Here is a 20,128-nt window from a genome sequence, read left to right on the forward strand (position 1 = left end):
AGGACTGGACGGCGATGAGATGTGTCGGGCGAGCTAGGAACAGCGACGGCGATGCACGAGGGATCTGAACTTACCGATACCGGCGTCCAACGATGTGGCGATGTGCAGCTTTGAGGACGGTGGCGACACAACTGGCCGGTGATGAGATGTGTTTGTCGAGCTCACTTTTCAGATAGTTCTCCGTCGCCGCCGCCGGTTCAGAGCACCGCCATCCTCGCCGAAGACATCTCTGCTGCCATCGTTTTAGTCCGCCTCATCACCGGTTCAAACCATCGTCGTCCTTCATCCCCGTTCCTCGACACAACTGGGTGGTGGTAGTGAGATGTTGAGGTTGTGATTGGAGGGTGGGGTAGAGATAGAAAGAGAGAGGAAATGGGGTTAGGTTAGGGAGGGAGAGATGGAAGGGGGTTGTGGGTGAGTGGGCTCGAAAACACTACTTCACGATCTGGGTTTAAATGTTTTTTTCCAATATTTTACTAATTATTTTTGTTAATAAAAAAATGAAAGAGGATAGAGAAGGTGTGTAAGGTTAGCATCATTAGGCGGAAGAGCTTACCATTCTGTGCGACTCCGAAGTAGGAGTCATCATCTTCTCCAGCACCGGCGAACCCTTTTTGGTCATTTCACAAAAAAATAAAAAAATTATATATTATAAAATGTGTTGTTAAGGGTATTTTAGTTCAATTCTTATAAATAGGATCTATTTGCACAAATGTCATAGTTTAGGGGTGTTTTTTGCACGAGAGTGGTGCAATATGCACTATATGCATACTATAGGAGTGTTTTTTGCACTTGACCCTATTATATATATTATATGGGCACTGATACGGAATACGTAGGGATGGCAAATTCCCCATCCCCATCGAGTCCCTGCCTTGCCCCACCCCGTTTATAGCGGGGATGGGGACTCTTTTATGTAAACGGGGATGGGATGGGGGTAAAATTTGAAAACCCGCCGGGGCCGGGGCCGGGGCCGGGGGTGGGAATGGGGTAAACCTGCCCCGCCCCGATTAAGTATTAAATTACTAATATATCTTTACATTTAATAATTTATTACTAAATTAGATTTATTATATATATGAAAATAAGAAAAATTATGTTTTTTTTTATAAAAAAAATATATGTTAATCGGGGCCGGGGATGGGGATAAGAGGTCGGGGGCGAGGGCAGGTATGGGGGTGGTGGTGAAATTTTTGGCGGGGATGGGGATTGAAAAATTCAGCGAGGATGGGGCTGGGGAATGAGATCCCCACCCCGACCCGGCCCGCCCCATTGCCATCCCTAATATGTATACAATACGACGGAAGACTAGGCATGTGCCAAATAAACTATTTAGCATGGACATTGATACGAGATACAGATACAATACGACATATATACGTCGATACAGTATTACAAAACTTTAATTTATTTCTAAGTTATATATTAAGAGTTGCTCTGAAGTATTCAGAAAATGAAATTATATAATTATTGTAAAGACTTTTATATCATATATATATATATATAGTTATTCCATTATTTGTCATAATAGTAATTTTGTTTTAAATAAATAATTATCATTTTATACTTCATTTGTGATCATGAATATAATATCATTTTTTCTTAAAGAAAAAAAGTTGAATTCCTTAAGTTGTACAAGTTTATTTTATTTTTAATATTACTAGGTAAACTTGTTAAAAATGTTTGAAATTTTTGATTGAGTATCCATATTTGAAAGTATCAATAAAGAGTTCAAAATAATAAATTTTTATTTTTATTTATAAATACATATCCAAGCTACAAGACTTCTTCGTGAAAGTGGTGGTGCTTTATGGCAAATAAATTTATTGCATTTTCCTATTTATAAGAAAAAATACATTAAAATAAGTATGGAACATAGAAATGTTGGTCCCAATAGAAATCAATAATTTTTTGTCTTCAAACGAACAAAACATAACCACACAAAATGTACATATGCAGACAAACACTTCCAAAACGCTAAACGACACCACGCGATGCCTTGATCCTGGTCGTTGATCAACGTTTCAGTGGAAAGTGGGTCCCAATAAAATCAAAACCAATTCAACTTCCTCCACCACTCCAACTACTCCTTCCTCCTTCCGCGGCGGCTCTATCTCACCTCACCTCTCACCACCACGTCTCACAGCCGCCACCACCGCCACCTCTCACCACCGCCTCCGCCACCACCGCCATTAACGCATTTTATTCTCTATCTTCGGTTCTCAAAATTAGGGTTTCTTTGTTTCTTCCTTCAATTCCGACTATCGATGGCCGTTTCAACTCAAATCCCTAACGTTCCTCCCTTAAATCGCCTCCGACCAATCTCTCCTCCCCAAACGACTGTTTGGAGACCTCGAAATGGTTTTGCAGAGAGATTCGGTGGTCTCCAGTCGACGTCGCCATTGTCTTCGGTGGTTATTTACCGGAAAGAAAGTGCGTGTCCGGTGAGATGTAGTGTTTTCAGCGAAACAGAGAGTGAAGCCAATAATTCTCTGAAAGACGAGCGTTTCGTTAGGTTTTTTCGTGAAGCTTGGCCGTACTTTCACGCTCACCGAGTCTGCACATTTGTTGTTATAATTTCCGGTGAAATTGTCGATAGCCCTTTCTTGGATCCTATTTTGATGGCACGTTCCTGATCTTCCTCTATTTTACCCTAAACACATACATACATACATCCACACACAAACACACACATAGTGAATGGTATAATTATTTTTAACTTTTCTGTAGGAGAGTATTTTTGGTTAATGCAGCTGAATGTGGGATTTGAAAACTATTCATTTATATATATATATATGTACGTATGTATATTCTTTCCTGCTATGTGAATCTTTATGGTGAATGGTATGTGTGTGTATATGTGTGTGTATTGGGTATGGAATACTAATTCAAATGATTATGTATGCAGGATATTTCTCTGGGGATCAGATTTGTTCTTGTTCCAGGGACCCATGTGCAAATTGACAAGCTTTTGGCTGAGAAAGGTGAGTGAAACCTGGTTGCTCTTCATCAAAATTGGGTCCTTCCAAAATTTGATTAATATTTTTTGTCTTTTAATTTGGGATTTTGATTATTCATTTTACCTTATTTTATTTCACTTTTTATGTAAAATTTTCCTTTGTCTATATTAATAGTCTTTAAATTACAATACTTACCGTATGCACATCATGCTGTGTTACCAGATGTTTCATAGGTTTAACTATCATATTGAAATAATGTATTATAAATGTAACTGCAAATTTCTGTAGATTTGTTTTAATGCATAGTTTCTTTGATACAGTAGTGTTATGATTAAAATTATGTTTCATCATACTGTCTAATGGACGTTTAGCCCGTTTCGGATTGCTTCTCAACGGCTTAAAAGCACTTTTATTTTTAAAAATTGCAATTAGATGTGTTAGGTAATCATTAAAGCACTTGTAATAGTTACCAATTTTAGCTCACAGCTTTTGAATGGTGCGTTATGAGTAAAGGTTGTACTATATTTTAGGTAACTGTTTTTTTAGACAATTTTGTCATTTTAAATAATTTTTTCCTTTTTCAATGTTTTATAAAGACAATTTCACTCCTTCTTTTATAAAGTTGTTATTATCAAATATAGTAACATTTCTTTGAAGGATATTACTGTACAATTAACAATAGAATTGTTTTAAAAATATTTTGTTATCAAACTAATTAAAATGTATTTTAATTATGAAAAGTACTTTTACATAATGTGTCACCAAACTTTTAAAATGCTTTTGACTGAACAATTATTTGGCAGCTCTACTGATGAAAGCGCTTTTTTTTCATTGTAGTAGCAACACCAAACGGGCACTTAAACAACTTGTTTCATATATCTTCATTTAGATGTTAACTAATTATTGGAAATGTTTTTAGATCATATGAAGTTATCAAATGGCATGTAACCTGGCACGTTATTCCTGCAGGAAGTGAGCTCAAGTTTGATGGTCGATACAGAATTTCTGACCCCGATTCTCTCGAGGCGGCAATGGACACAGCTGGGAGAATCCGAATAATGATAGAGGAAGCTTTCTCCTGGACCCTCCTTATGTAGTATACGTCGACATGGTGACAACAGTCGTTGCCATGATGTTGGTGTCAGTGTTGCTAGTGGTAATTTTCTTGCAGCTAAGGTAAGATATACTGTTGCAAGATTAACGTTTTTGTTAGTTAACTTGTCCTTATTTGATTTGATATCAGTAGGCCTCTGAAAATTATTCTCTTAGGTTTACATTCAAGTTCTAGTGGGAACATCACTTCTATTATTATCTTATTGGCAGAGAAGAGGAGTCATTGAAGGCACTGACTATGGAGCGACTGGTGAAGTAAAGAAAATAGATGTTACTCGCATTCGGGAGAGACTTGATAAGGATTATATAGTGATCATGAGCAATCTTGGATATTCCAGCTCTGGAGAAGTTTTAAATTGCAAGTATGCTACATAGCTTTTGATAGGTACTTCTATTATGGCTTGGTCTGATCTGATCGTAAACTTAAAAGTTTACATTGAAGTTTCATCCAGATCTCGTGAAGTTTTTGCAATGTCATTGCTTAGTGTTCCTCAGGGAAGAGGTCTATTCTTTCAGCATTCCTTTATCTCTAATCTGGGAAAATTTTCTTTCATTTTCTTAAACCAGAATAGTTATCTTCATTATCATCTCATTTACGCCTTTTCAATGGCTATCTATTTTAGGTTTTCTAATAGATACATTGCATGAAACTCTGAGGGGCATCCAACTCTATTTCTGTATTCACTTGAATGCGATTTTCAGTCTTAGTTACGCATGTACACTCACGGTCACAAATTTTTAGGCCCTAATGCTAAAGATACAGGCAGTGAAACTGTTGTTGTTGTTTATTTATTTATTTATTTGTGTGTATAAATTATAGAGTAAGACAAACATAAAGAATTTGGACTGGATGGGTCGAAATAAACAGGAAGTAGATAATATTTGTATGTGAAGAAGTGGTAGATATAGACTAAACCTTTAAATTAGCACCTAAGATCCTTGTTGAAATCAGCACACGGCAAAGTTATGTGGAATTGTTTCCTTGTGAATATTTCTGTTTCAGCTTTACTTAGAAGAAGAATATTTCCATTTTAACTTTAGAGCAACTCATAATTTTGAGGGACGGAAACAACCTTTTTCACTTCTAAAGCATCAGTGATTACACTACGCCTGATGCATTGTTATAGTTGTGACACATCATCTTTCAGGTTGGTCCCTTTTTCGTGTCTTTAAACATTTTCCATGTTGATGAAGGGATTCAGTTCTGGTCATGGTACCCTAGCATCCTGCTGACATTATATTCTTGGTGGTGTGTTTGTGTATGTACACACACACACACATATATATACAATTTTTCTAGCAGGCATGCAAAGTGCTTTTAGTTAGATTTTTGCTTATTGACAATTAAAACTGTTTAACATTTACAAATAAATAAATAAATTAGTAATAAAATGATATAATAATTAAAATTATCGTAAAATTTGTTGACAATTTCAAGGAGTGCTTAAAACATGGTGACTAATGCTTTATGATGTATTACGTTGCAGCACATATGAAGTTGCTACAGCTTGTGCCTTAGCTCTTAAAGCGGAGAAGCTTATTTGCATTATAGATGGTCCAATTCTGGATGAGTGTGGACGCCTTATTCGATTTTTGACTCTTCAAGATGCAGACATGTTGGTTCGTAAATAAGCTAAGCAAAGTGAGATAGCCACTAACTATGTGTGGAAGATGCTGGGGAAGAAGATCTCACTTTTCCTGGCCGTATTGATTCCAATGGAAGTATCCCCTCTTCTCTGAATGGGAAGGGTTTTGATAATGGTTATGCTGCAACATTTCATAACGGTGTTGGATTTGACAATGGGAATGGGCTATGGTCTGGTGAACAGGGTTTTGCAATTGGAGGTCAAGAGAGGCTGAGTCTGTTGAATGGTTATCTTTCGGAATTGGCTGCTGCAGCTTTTGTTTGCAGAGTAAGTCCGCAATTCATGGTTATCAACATGACAAATATGCATTTTTGTATTTGTAATATATATATATATATTTGGGTTAGGTAAGTACTCGCGCACACATTTCACAAATTGTCCACTACAGGGCTCAAACCCACCCTTCAGACCCCCCTTGAGGGAGGAGAGGTTTTACCATTGTGCTAATGGTCCATTGGCGTGTGTGTTTTTTTTGATCTGTCCCGTGGTCCATTGGTATCTGTATTTGTACACACATTTCACAAATACTTGAATTGGATTTCTAACTGCTACTTTCTAGGCTATCTGCATTTATTTATATATTTAAATCATTGGTGCAAGTTTGCATCATGTTGTGACCTCTACCCTTTTTTCTTATAATTCTTGTGACCTCTATCTTAGTAAAAGCATGTCAGAATTTTAGAAGCCTTTTTCTTCTTCTTCTCTCCACCAATTATTTTCATGTCTCGAATGCTTTTTCGTCTCTATATCATAAAATGTTTATAAGAAAATAAATTTGTTTACTTAAGATGCTCATACATAGATGTGTATATGATTGTTTATTTGTTTCAATTTGCAAGAGTAAACTGATGTATCAATAGTCATGATAGAGTATTCAAGTCATAGCTCAGCTATTAGGTGCTCGTGCTTTTCCTCAATTTGAAGGGAATTGTATTGTTAAGTGTTCACAGTTTTGTCGCTCAGAGGCAAGATACAGTATTGAGTTTGTTTTGCTATAAGTTTTCTAAGGTAGTGGTTGGTGGTGGACTGCAGTTCGATCATGGTTTGATATGAAAGTATTAAATATTATTATATATGGAGTGGTGAAAGAATAAAGTTCAAGAAGGCATATGGTTTATCTATATGTGTTACTTGTTAAAAAATAAAAATTGCATGTAAGCTCTAATTAGTTTACATGTAGTTTTGTTGCATGCATACCAATATATTTGCCATGGTATAACCAATTCTGCTTCCCTTTCTATTCATATTGCTTAATTTCTTTGAGATAGGTCCTGCCATCGGGTCCTTAGAAAAATGCTTTAAATGAAAAGTGATTGTTATCTCGAGTGTACTATGTCAGAGTGTCAATAATATGCTTTTTACTTTTTCTTCAGGGAGGTGTCCAGAGAGTTCATCTATTAGATGGTACCGTCAGTGGAGTATTACTGATGGAACTGTTTCAAAGAGATGGAGTTGGGACAATGGTGGCTAGGTATGCAATTTTTTATTTTATTCTTATTTTAATTATTTTTGTAGCAACCATCTTCCATAAAATTCTATTTTCAAGTTATATGACTTTATTTTGAATGGCAGCATTATGAGCCTATATGGTGACAATCTGGGCAGCAAATGCTCCTCTTAATAAGCATTTGCACTTAGTTGATTGAAGATTCTCATTTCCCTACCATCATGGGGCAGAAGAATGAAGAGGCCTAGGGTGGCCCCCCTGCCCCCAAAGATTAAAAAGAAAAAGAAAAGAAAAACCAAAATCCATTAAAACATGTTGAAACCCTTAAAATGATTCCCCCAAGGGTTCCTTGGTCTTTCCCTTCCTATTGGTTTTTCACATGATGTATATGTCCTTGCCTAGTTCTTTTGCCCTTTTTGTCCCCCATCAAGGGTCCGTTTGGTTAGATGGAAAAATTAGGTTCCCTCAATATTTTCCTTTTCCGTCTATCCAAACTCTTAAAATGTTAAAAAGTTCTCCATTTCTTTTCCTTTCCCGGTATTTCCATCTAATCAAACGAAGCCCAAGGGACCGCTTGTTGCAATGGATGATATATTTACTCAAAATAGACACATTGTATTTTAAAATTTGCAGCTAGGGGAGGGCTACTCTGTTTATTTTACATTTTATTTAATGAAAGTTGGCCTTCTCCAAATCCAGCAGTTGCCTTTTGTTTTTCCTTATTATTGTTCAAAGCTTTATTCATGTTTCTTACCCAGTCAATATTCAGTGGGTTTGTTTATATTATATAACGAAATACAATATATATGTAAATTATATAAACAGAGACAAAAATGAAGTTAGAAATCACCAAATAGTTAACGTCATGTACTTGTGCTTTAGGCTTTCGGGCAGGTAACAAATTGATTATGCGCACTTATGAATCTTGAGGAGAGTAAATTTTAAAATAAAAATTTATGTGCTTGAAAAGAGTACCTGTGACTGCACTTGAGCTGGACCAAGCCTTGCCCTGTATCAGTTTAATTGAGTCAGCTTGCTTGAAATGAAGGGCATTCCAGCAATTACTGCTTGAGCCCAGCTTGGCAATAATTTACTGCCTTGTGACCTTTCAGGCTTGGTAAGTAACATGATAAGTGAGCTTACGAATGTCATGTCCTTTCATCTGATCCAGCCACTTTCCAGAAATTGGTTGGCTTGGACCTAACATTTCCAATGTTCAAATGCATTAATGAACAAGCAGACATGGTATCACATATAACATACTTGACACTAGCATATACACACAAAAAGTAACAAAGATGACGTCATATGTAAGAGTTGGTTGAACATTACACCCCCTTTTCATGATTTTTTATACCACTTTATGTCATGTCATTGTACATGTGTTGACAATTCAAACAGAAAATTAACAATAGCCACAAAAAAAAAAAAAAATTACAGTTGTAGGACAGTAATGCCTGTTCACTGATCCAACCAAGCCGAGCTTCAGCTTGTTTTGGCTTGGCTCATTATTAAGCGGCTTGATTATTGAGTTGAACTCAATTCATTAACTTATTGGACAAGCCAAAGTGAGCCCATTAAAAAGCCAAGCTGAAGCTATTCACAGATAGCTAAGGTCATTTATAGCCTAAGGCACAGTATTTCTAAGAAGGATCTGTCCCATGTTGGGTTCTTGTCAAATATATTCAAGTTTACACAATGTTTGGTTGGTTTCGTTAAATGTTAAATGAATTTCCTTAACCTACTCTTCTTGGAAACTCAACCTTTTATATGGTTCAGCTAAACCCAAGCTTTGTAATGCTGTTATAACTGTGAACTGTACTCATATCTCTTTTCACAGATTAGTTTAAGTGCATAATTTTGAGATATACAACAAGTACCATGGTATGGTATGAAATCTTAATTTTATTGTAGCAAACAAATGGGTCCGTTATTTTGTGTCATAGTACATTAATGAATCAAGATGAAATTAATTAATTAATGGTTCTTGACTCGGCATAATTAGGGGTTCTTAGCGTTGTTCTGAATAAGAAATATTATTCTTAGAAGCAGGAGAAGAAAGATTTATTTTGGTTTTGCCAACATCAATTTTTCTATTGACATCTGCATTAAATTTCCATTTCACTCCTCAGCGATCTATATGAAGGAACACGAATGGCTAGGATGATGGATGTTCCTGGAATAAAGCAAATTATTCAACCTTTAGAAGAATCTGGCACATTGGTCAGGAGGACTGATGAAGAGGTCTGCATTTCTGTTTTTATTTTTTTTCATATATCTGTTCTATAAGTCATGTTATTTATATCTGTTTTTCAATAACTGTATACCATAGTTCTTGTTATTGTCTCTGCAACTTGAAAACTATCCTTCTTGACACTTGTTTTATGTTCATAGCTAATTAAAGCATTGGATTCCTTCATTGTTGTGGAGAGAGAGGGTCACGTGATTGCTTGTGCTGCGCTATTTCCTTTCTTCAAAGAGAAATGTGGAGAGGTTGCTGCTATTGCTGTTTCCTCCGAGTGCCGCGGGCAAGGACAGGGAGACAAATTACTTGGTATGATGTTAAAATAGTTCTTCATTACAGCATTTTTACAATGTTTAAAGTATGTGATATTTGGAAATCACATATTCTGTCCATGGACGATTTTTGGGGGTTGTGTTATCCATCTTTGAATATGAATTGGCCTTGGATTGTCTCAGTATTTTTTATTATTCTTATTTTTTTATTATTTTTGGAGATTGTATGATCTTTCATTTCTGTAACTAATCACTTTGTTATTAATTTTGCAGATTACATTGAGAAGAAAGCATCTTCCCTTGGATTGGACATGCTTTTCCTGCTTATGACCCGCACTGCAGATTGGTATGTTTCTTTTTCTCCTGCCACATACAATATTATAATAAATGCTAATTGTATCAGTTTCTGATGGCTTAAATGAGAATGACTCGACAAAACCATCCTGATGTTTGTTCTTAAAGAGTTCTAACTTTCTTCAATTCTATTTCATGCCACTAGCAGCTAAAATTTGGGATTTTGACCAAAATGCCTAATTATTTGGTTACATATTTTTAGGTAGTTCTTGAGTGCAGATCTCAGCCTAGGTTAGGACCGACAAGCCGCAGAAATCTTTGTTTGTGGTGCAGCGCTAAGCAGCACACTGGAGTGGTCATAGTATTGGCCCAACAGAGTGTTAAGATACCTAAAAAAGTGCGTCATTCCGGACTTTTTTACCCAAATCCTGTTATAGTTTTATTAATTGCTGCTAATTCCATTGTTGTTTACCCTACATTAAGCATAAGAGACCTATCAGAATCCAAATTTATGTTGGTGAAAACATGGACATTCTACATCAATCTGGTACTAGGATATAACCCAACTGGTAGACAATAACCCCATGTTGCTGAGTTGTGATATTTCAGCCAGACAAACTGGATTTTAGAAGCAGCCGTTAGTCCTTCGGAGCTATTTTGCTGACCCTACCAATACGTAGTTTTACGTTAGAACTTTCGTTATTTTATGTGATAGCTTCACTTTTGTCAGTTCTGCAGTTTATGAAATCAAGTACTTCATTATATGGTAAATGCAGTTGTTCATTTTCATGTGGTACCCCAGCATTATCTGAAAGTGAATTTGTCAACCGCCTTATCGTTACTAATATGTTTGACAGGTTTGTGAGGCGCGGCTTCTCATAGTGTTCTATCGAACAAATACCAGAGGAAAGGAGGAAAAAGATAAATCTATCCCGGAAATCTAAGTATTATATGAAGAAGCTACTCCCCGACAGGAGCGGAATTACCTTCAATAGGGTGTTTGCTGGAGGTTACGACACCAGATGAGTTTATGGCACCCGGATACAATAAATTCACGCCGAGTTCTAGTTCGGAATTTTGTTCCAATTTAAGCACTGTTGAAAGTAGGGGTTACTAAATAATAGTAGTGCCTGGACGCAGTGAGATGCACTTGAAAGTAGAGTAAAAAAATTTCTGTTTTCTTCAGCAGGTACTCGCAATTGCAATAATCGGGTTCATTGATATTCCTGATATAGTAGGATGCTATCACACATACAATCATACTCAATTCAAGAGGAAACGCTTTTCGAGATAGGAATCAGTATCCCAATGGTTTCGTAATTATTTTCTATAATTTTGGAAGAGAGTGGCTTAGTTTTGTGCTTTAAATATATATGTGACGAATCAGTTAAATTTTTATATTTTCTTTCTTTGACTTCATTTGATCAAATTGAACTGGTTTAATTTTGTTTTATGCTATTTTAAGCTGATTTTTGTTTTAATGAGATCATTTTAATATTGGTTATGTAATGATATAACTTGAGGCGTTTTTTTTTTTTTTTTTTTTTGTGTGTGTCCTAAATGTGCTAATTTGAAATCATAAGGTTGATCTCATAATAACATCAATCTTGGAATAAATCACCACCTCAAAATTTCTAAAAGGTGATTGTTAATTCACGAAAGCTTAAAAAAGAATAAAATGACCAGAAATTCAATAATTAAATTAAAATTAGTGAAGAACCAAAATAATAATAATAATAATTTTATAAAAGATAAAGTTGAAATGTAAAAGCGCTCGTCTCTTCCACGGAAGGGAACATATGATTTTTTTTAATTAAAATAAATAAGTAAAAAATCTCTGATGTAGATGTAATGTTGCCCAAAACTGAATAAAAGATGAAGCCCAAAAGCTAAGATGTAGTTGTTAAATTTTTTATTAAATATTTGCCTTTTAGGTGTATTACCCTTTGCTGTAACTGGCTTTTGACTTGTGTTGACTTGGCTTCTTTTTAGGTTCTACACTTCTCTACTGTATTGTTTACAAAGGTTGTTCTGTTGAATTTTTTCAAACGCTTACTGTACAGACTATTATTATGTAAGATTATTTATTAATTGTGTAGCCCACATGATTTAGACATGTTATTAATTAGTAGTTAAGTAAATAAATATGTATTATATTATTTGGTCAACTTATAAATTACCTTTTTGGTAATTAAATATTGGAGAAGTGTTCTTTAATTTATTCCTTACTTTGATGAAAAGTAGAATTAAGGTTATTACAAGGAAAACTGATCATCTCTCTGTCTTTATAAAAGTACATATATCCCATCAATTATGTATGTTAATGAAAATAACACGTATAATATTTATGTGTGTAAAAGGCCAAGAGAAAGAAATCAGTTTTCACGCTTTGTCTATTGTTTGGAGTTACAGCTTAGTTCGTTATTAAAGAATCTCGACATTGGACTTTATCTCTACGATATTTACAATCACAAATCGAGTTAGTTGTACTTAACTACTTTATTTATACATTATAGCAAGGTGAGAATAATGAATTCTAAGATTGGATTCATATTTATTTATAATTAATTATTTACACGAATAATTATAATTTACATGTGGCATCAGAGAATGGTTTAAGAACTCATTATTTTCCTTTAAATTTGCATAATTAATATATAATTTTGAATCGGCACCATAGATATGTTTGAATCAAGTTTATTAATGCGTTGATTTTAATTTCCGTACATCGATTTCCAAATCCTGAAAGTTAATCACTTACTGGTACATGTAACAAAGAAGATGCCTCATGCCATATATGTCTATTCTTTGATTCCGTGCATGACTATATAAATTAAGAAAATTAGTTTTGCTTTCGCGCAAATCGAAGAGATCAATTTCAATACTAAATGTTAGTTTTTGTATATATATATATATATATATATATATATATATATATATATATCATATATCGTTAATTACATATATGATAAATTAATGGAGAATGGTTATATAAATTAAGTTTGTGATTTACATGATTATATAGTTTTATAGATTATTAATTGATTTCTTTAATTAGAATTCTGAATTTCTAAAATAATTTGTGAGTGTAAATACTTGATCTTATTAGACACACAAATAAATTATTATTTTGTACTCAAACATACATACATGATAGAGAATCAATTTTAGATTGATTCAATTATGATCTTTAAGTCCGAAAATAATTTTTTTTGTTTTGTTAGGTATATATAAAGTAAAAAGATATTCTTATTTAATTTTTGCACTATTAAGTTTGTGATTTACATGATTAAATAGTTTTATAGATTATTAATTGATTTCTTTAATTAGAAATCTGAATTTCTAAAATAATTTGTAAGTCTAAATACTTGATCTTATTAGACACACAAATAAATTATTATTTTGTACTCAAACATACTTACAAGATAGAGAATCTATTTTAGATTGATTCAATTATGATCTTTAAGTCCGAAAATAAAAATTATATGTTTTGTTAGGTATATGTAATGACCCGGTCATTTTCATTCCTTTCATTTTTCTCCATTTTTGCAGGTTAATTTTTTTCGTTGAAATTTCCTTTCGCGTAACCTCACTCTTCATGCTCAGAATTGGTTTTTGACTTTACGTACTTCCATTCTTGTTGGTTTCCTTGAAAGGCGTAACTTTACTTTTGGAGAAAAGCTCGCCGACTGTCTCTCTTTCCCGCAGGGGTGTGGATGAAGAGATTCTTCAAAAATATTTTTATTTCTTGAGGTGTTTTTCATAAATATTGTTACCCAAGTATAGACTCTAGAGGGGGTGAATAGAGTCTTTGGCAAATAATGGCCAATTTTCAGTTTTGCAAATTATACCAAACCCTTCTAACAATTATGCAATCATCAAGATATAAACATGACCAATTAATAGCATAAATGTAAAGGAGATAAGGGAAGAAAGATTGCAAACATTCACACGGCGATTTTAGCGAGGTTCGAAAACTCCTACTCCTTGGCTTAAGACCCCTCTTGAGACTTCCCAATCCACTAGTGCACCTCTTTATGGGTGGAGAGCAAACCTTGATTAGAAACAACTCCTTGCTAAGAGACAACCTCTTTTAGTTTTCCTTTAGGTCACATCAACCCTTACAAATATGAAGCTAGCTTGCTTCTTCTTCCTTGGGCCACACCAGCCCTTACAAATTGAAGATCAGATTTGTTGCATACAAATATATCTCTCAAAAATTGATATGCAAATCAAAGCTCACAATAATCTCTCACAGATTTGATGTACAACTTTCAGCTCACAACTAGAGTATAAATGAATATATTGAAGTTCAATACTCTTCTAATGATATGGGATGAGAGAGTATGATATGAATGAAGAACAAAAACTTTTTGGATGCTATATAATGTTTCTCAATGGTAGCAACACTTAATCCCGAAATCCCCTTACTCTATTTATAGAGTTCTGATGCAGCTATTCAAAAATATAGCTGTTGTGCTGTTTGGCTCACAAAGTGGTCTGAGGTCGCTAGCCAATGAATGGCTGACCTAGAACGCGGGCGTGCCAGAGTCCTGATGGACTCGAATATTTCTTGCCAAACTATTCCTATTAGGTCGGGTCACCGACCTAAGGTGATTCAGGCCAAAGTTAGAGAGTAGGAATGACCCTCTCCTTAAGGTTGCTATTGCTTTTAAGAAAGGACTTTAAACATTTAAGATGAATATCAATTAGAAGCAACTTAAACAGAACAATAAATATACCTGAATCTGTAAACCTTTCTTCATTAAACTTGATTGATTACAAGGATGAATGAATTACAAACTCTTGATTGAAATGGAAACTAAAGTATTGAATATTGAAAGATGAACTAAGTACTAAACTGATAGTGCTAAGCTGAACTTGATGAAATAAAAGCTAAGTGCTAAACTGAACTTGATGAAATAAAAGCTAAGTGCTAAATGATATGAATGCTAAAGGTTGAACTTTAGAAATGGTCTTGGACCTCTTCCTTGTGGGGCTTGAGTGGGTATTTATAGAGGCTTCCACCTGGTGTTGTCCCTTTCAACCGTTTCCCTAGAAATTGATTGGTTGTAAGCTAAAAGTGACTTTTCCTAACCACCTTGCTGAGCTGGTCAGGTTGACTGACTTGCACATCTCTCTATAGGCAGATACAAGTATGTCTGACATAGTATTTTTGACTAAGTGGTGCCCTTTCTTTCATGCTTGATGATTTTGGTCTTCAAGCCATTTTCAGCTCTCTGTACCTGTCATGTCTGGCTTGATTTGTACATTAGCCTGGAGTCATATGATTACTGACAATCCTGACTTTCCTCATCAGATGCAAGTGAAAACCTTCCATCTGTAGTTCTGAACTTCTGATATTGTCAAGTTGTCCTTTTCTATTTCAAGCTTTCTTTATATTTCCAGACCTGACTTGTTGGGTTCTTAAATCATTGGGATTCCAGCCGATCTTCATTTGAATTACCCCAAAGATTCTTCAAATGATTATGACCCGAGACCCCTGATCATGACCATATTTGGTCATGGGTCTCGACCATGGCCATAGTGGCTAAAAATCTTGGTTAAGATTCATGATCATGACCATTATGACCGAGAGTCTTATGATCATTGTGACCGAGAGAAATAACGGTCAAGACTCTTGATCATGGCTGGTTATGAGTCTTTGAAGAGACTCATGATCATGACCATTAAGACTGAAAGTCATAACCATATTGACTGAGAATGTTTTGGCCTAAACTCATGACCATGAGACTGAGACTCTCATGACCATAATGACTGAGAGAAATATGGCCTAAAACTCATGATCATGAAGACTGAGAGGATTTTCGCCTAAGACTCATGATCATAAAGACTGAGAGGATTTTCACCTAAAACTCATGATCATGAAGACTGAGAAGATTTTGGCCTAAGACTCATGATCATGAAGACTGAGAAGATTTTGGCCTAAGACTCATGATCATGAAAACTGAGACTCTCATGACCATAGTGACTGAGAAGATTTTGGCTTAAAACTCATGATCATGAAGACTGAGAGGATTTTGGCCTAAGACTCATGATCATGAAGACTGAAAAGATTTTGGCCTAAGACTCATGATCATGAAGACTGAGACTCTCATGACCATAGTGACTGAGAAGATTTTGGCCTAAAACTCATGATCATGAAGACTGAGAGGATTTTGGCCTAAGACTCATGATCATGAAGACTGAGAAGATTTTGGCCTAAGACTCATGATCATGAAGACTGAGAAGATTTTGGCCTAAAACTCATGGCCATGAGACCAAGAGTCTCAATCATGGCCGGTTATGAGCTCAAAACCTCATCTCAGTCTTAATGGCCTAAAAATTCCACTCTTCTTCATTCTCAACCTTAAATCTGATCACCATGATTAGAAATTAATCGTTCCCCTCAACGATCGTGGGCTGATCCATAGTTCAGACCTCGGGTTGTTCGACCACATGGCATGATTACTTTGGATAATATTTTTAGGTGTTAACAACTGCCCCCCAACTCTATGAAAATGGGTTCATACTGAATTTTTGTAGAGTTGTATTTATTTAAGCCAGTCTCTGTGTTTGGCCCGGGACCAATCAAGGCTAATTTTTTGCCTTTATATAGATTATTAAACCCATTTAATCCAAAAGAGAGAGAAATGAGCTATGCAGCAGCTGCACGTCTTAGTCCCAAAATAAGAGCAAACTCAACAGAAAAAATGACGAAGTGTGGATCATATTCGCCACCCAAGAAACATGCAAGTTTCCATTGCAAGCATCAATGTTGTCACCTCCAACGGCGGCGTCGTCGCCGGAGATGATGCTCTCTGTTAACACCCAAATTTGACCCACAATCATATACATATTATTTTTTGCATTTTTGGGCTAACAACAATGAAAGAATGACCTTTTAGTTCTATTTTGGTTAAACTCTCTATCATCTTGAAACACCCATATGTTACAAAACTATCAAATGAGATGTTACAAGAATTGGGTAAAGTTGAAAAGTGAGCTTTTAGTTGACCAATGTTAGTATGCAATGTAAGGAAAGTTTAAAATCTTGGGCAACACTTTTTCATAGTTTTCTCATCTAAGGGTGAAGAATGAGCAAGGTGATGACCTGGCACACATCAAGCAATGGTAACATGGTTGGTGATTTGGAGAGAAATTCACTATAAATATCCAACAAAGGCTATAAGCAAGGGAACCCCCGAAACCAACATTTACTTCTTTTTCTTATCTCCTTTAGGCCACTGGCCATTTTTATATTCTCCTAGCAATAGTTCATAGTGTAGTTTTATAATTCATCTTTTATTTAGTCTATCAGCTTTCATTTAGTTGTTGTCTTACTCTTTAGGATTAGTTGATTATCAATGTTTCCACTTTTATTTCCCATGCTCTAGTTTCTGTTACATTCTAGTTTGTACTTTGTATTTTCATTAGATACTAATGAAATATCACTTTGTTTTAAGAACAAGATGTATTCATTCAATTTGCCCCCATTATTTTCTCTTTCATTTTACTCTTCGCATCATCTTCATCAACCATTTGAGAAAAATTTAAGTCCTTGTTACCAAGGCAACGCTAACCCAGTAGGAGGTGTTTTCCCCGCCTCCTCACAGTCGCCTAACCAATTTTAAGGACTAATCCAACATGGGGAATATGGTTCGGCTCATACCCTGAGTTCGGGTTAAGGACTCTGGCACGCCCGCACTTCTTAAGAGCCGAAAATTGTGCAAACAATTTTTGGCTCGCCCAGTGGGACTTCTATATGGTTGAAAGATGATTTAGAAGCCGTTGTCACGGCTCTACAAAATGTTAGTGCTTCCTTAGCAAACCAAGGAGCCGTTTTACAAGATTTAAAAGTTAATTTAGCAAAAAGTTTAAATGGTTTTGCAGAAAAACAGAAAAGTAGTTGAGCATGGCCACAAATATGATCACTTTGTTGGCCAAGAAAGCTTGAATCAGATTCTCGGATGCAATGATCGAGAAAGTGATGTTCATAAGGACACGGGGGGAGAAAAAGTGATCCGGGTGGTTATAGCCGAAGAAACGGCACCACTTCCATGCCCCAAAATTTTTAAAGTTAGACATTGTGGTAAACAACACCGGAGGAAAATCCGCCATAAAAGAGTATCAATTAATTTTACCAAAATGGCGGCGAGTAGAACGTTTGACACAAACACTCGTAGGTCTATGGATGAGTGGGTGAGTTTTTCCTTCTTATACGTGAAATTTTATTTTCATATTTCATATCTTTACTGAATTGTTGGAGCTCACCAATTATTAAGTTTGTTAGTTTGGCTGGAATGTGAGTCAGGAGGATCTACTGGTTTCCATATTGGCTGAATATTTTATGGTTCTTCCTTGGTCATTAAGGCAGCCACAATATTCTGATGCTCTAGCACTCTTGGAGAACGCATAGCATTCTCTGGTCACATAGGATCAAACGTAAAGCTGCACTTTCTTGGAAGAGTTTTAGGGTATCTAAATGATGCCTATCATAACATCTTAGTCATCTAGACTCATTTTTAGTATCTATATTGATGTCACCTTGTGCCGACACTCTCTCCATGGCCAACACCGGTCCAGGGGTGAATGATCATGATCCTTTGAAGCGTGAAGACGACGGCAGGCCGTTTTGTAATAAAAACCCATCACCGGTGAAGCACTGGAGTCAACCATGCAGTTCGCAGAACCCGCCATCATCACCATAGAGTTAATCACACGGGTTGCCATCGCCGGAGGAGCCGCATGGCCGGAAGCTCATGGTTCGGTCATGACTCATGAGTTGGTGTTCGGTTACCTCCAGTTGGCTCACCAAAGTTGCAAGGGAGAAAGTTGGAGTTTTCGCCGGCGGCGAATCTATATGCGGCAGTGGGTTTGGCGGCAATAGCTTCATGAAGAAACCCACTGGTGCAACATTATCCCGATGGCCGACGCCGGTCCTGGGCAAACATGTTGCATTATTTTGCAACATGAAGATTACGGCTGTTGCAAATCACAAACCCATCGCCGGAAGAGCCGTTGCAATCTTCGTTATGTTCTAGACTACAGTCATCTTAGTCTTTGCCCTCACCGTGATGAAAATCAAAAGTCCTAAAGTCCGGCTTGGTTCTGTCACGGTTGAATATTTCAGCGCAAATACCACCAATTCAGCTTCTTTAAACATGAGATTGAGACCCAAAACTGGAAGCTCTGAGCATGTATTCAAGACTAGTTCCGGTGAGCAAATTACAAATTCCTGGCCAGTTGTAGTTTCAGTCCGCCGACCAGACCCAGCAACCTCCATTATTTCCGGCGCAGCTTCATTCACATCATTAATGTCCGGCGAAGCTCCAAGCTAGCACGAACAAGTAGAAGAAGACCATAGTACGTAGCAGCAACATGTTCCAGCTGAGGCGAACATCAGTTCCAATTTGTTCCAGTCCGGCGAACTCAATTACTGTGTATGTCAGTTTTGGTCTAAATCAACAGCAAATCCAGCAAGTTGCAAAGTCTAATCTCTTCCGGCAAGATACACAGTGGCGCCTCAGCCCAGCGAGCCCAAACAGCAGCGTACCGGCCCAGAAAAAAAATTCATCCCATCTTGTATCAGTTCAAACACGCGCCCATCAGTGTATGTTGGGTCCTTGTTTATTGAACTCACACATATATACACATGTGGTTTGGATGGGTCAAGAGCAGAAGAAGATTACTTTGTTTGTAGTGCTCTATGTGGTGAGGAAGCAGAGGAATAGAGTGAGGTTAAGAAGGGCTGTTTGGGCTGTGCACGTAGAAAGAAATGGGTATATGGTGTATAGCTAACCCCCACCAAAGTGGAGAAAAAGTTGCCGAAATAAAGGGTAAGTTTGTCAGTTTACATACCAAAACTTGTTTTAATGGTAAAAACCTTGGGATGATATTATGAGGCATATGACAGCCACCAGATGGCAGTATAGTGCTTCGATTTTAATCTTACCGGCAAGTGCTTGAATGTTCAAAAAGAATACTTAGAATGTAAAATGGCCTAGGTACAAGTGGCCATTGCAGATGAGAAATGAAATTGTACACTTCTTTTTTCTTGTTGATTATGGGTTTAATTATCCATACATTAAAGGCAAAAATAAAAAAATAAATTAGCCTTGATTGGTCCCAACAGGCTGAACATAGAAACG

At 36.2% G+C, this 20,128-nt stretch overlaps 1 pseudogene; it reads left to right on the forward strand.

The window, feature by feature from the left end:
* Positions 1 to 2,073: 2,073 nt before the first annotated feature.
* Positions 2,074 to 11,474, forward strand: LOC132267028 (probable amino-acid acetyltransferase NAGS1, chloroplastic; annotated as a pseudogene).
* Positions 11,475 to 20,128: the final 8,654 nt, after the last annotated feature.

This window comes from Cornus florida, unplaced genomic scaffold (assembly GCF_030987335.1).
Source record: "Cornus florida cultivar Cherokee Brave unplaced genomic scaffold, ASM3098733v1 CherokeeBrave_3.0.0_Hap2_Chr07, whole genome shotgun sequence".
Classification (NCBI taxonomy): domain Eukaryota; kingdom Viridiplantae; phylum Streptophyta; class Magnoliopsida; order Cornales; family Cornaceae; genus Cornus; species Cornus florida.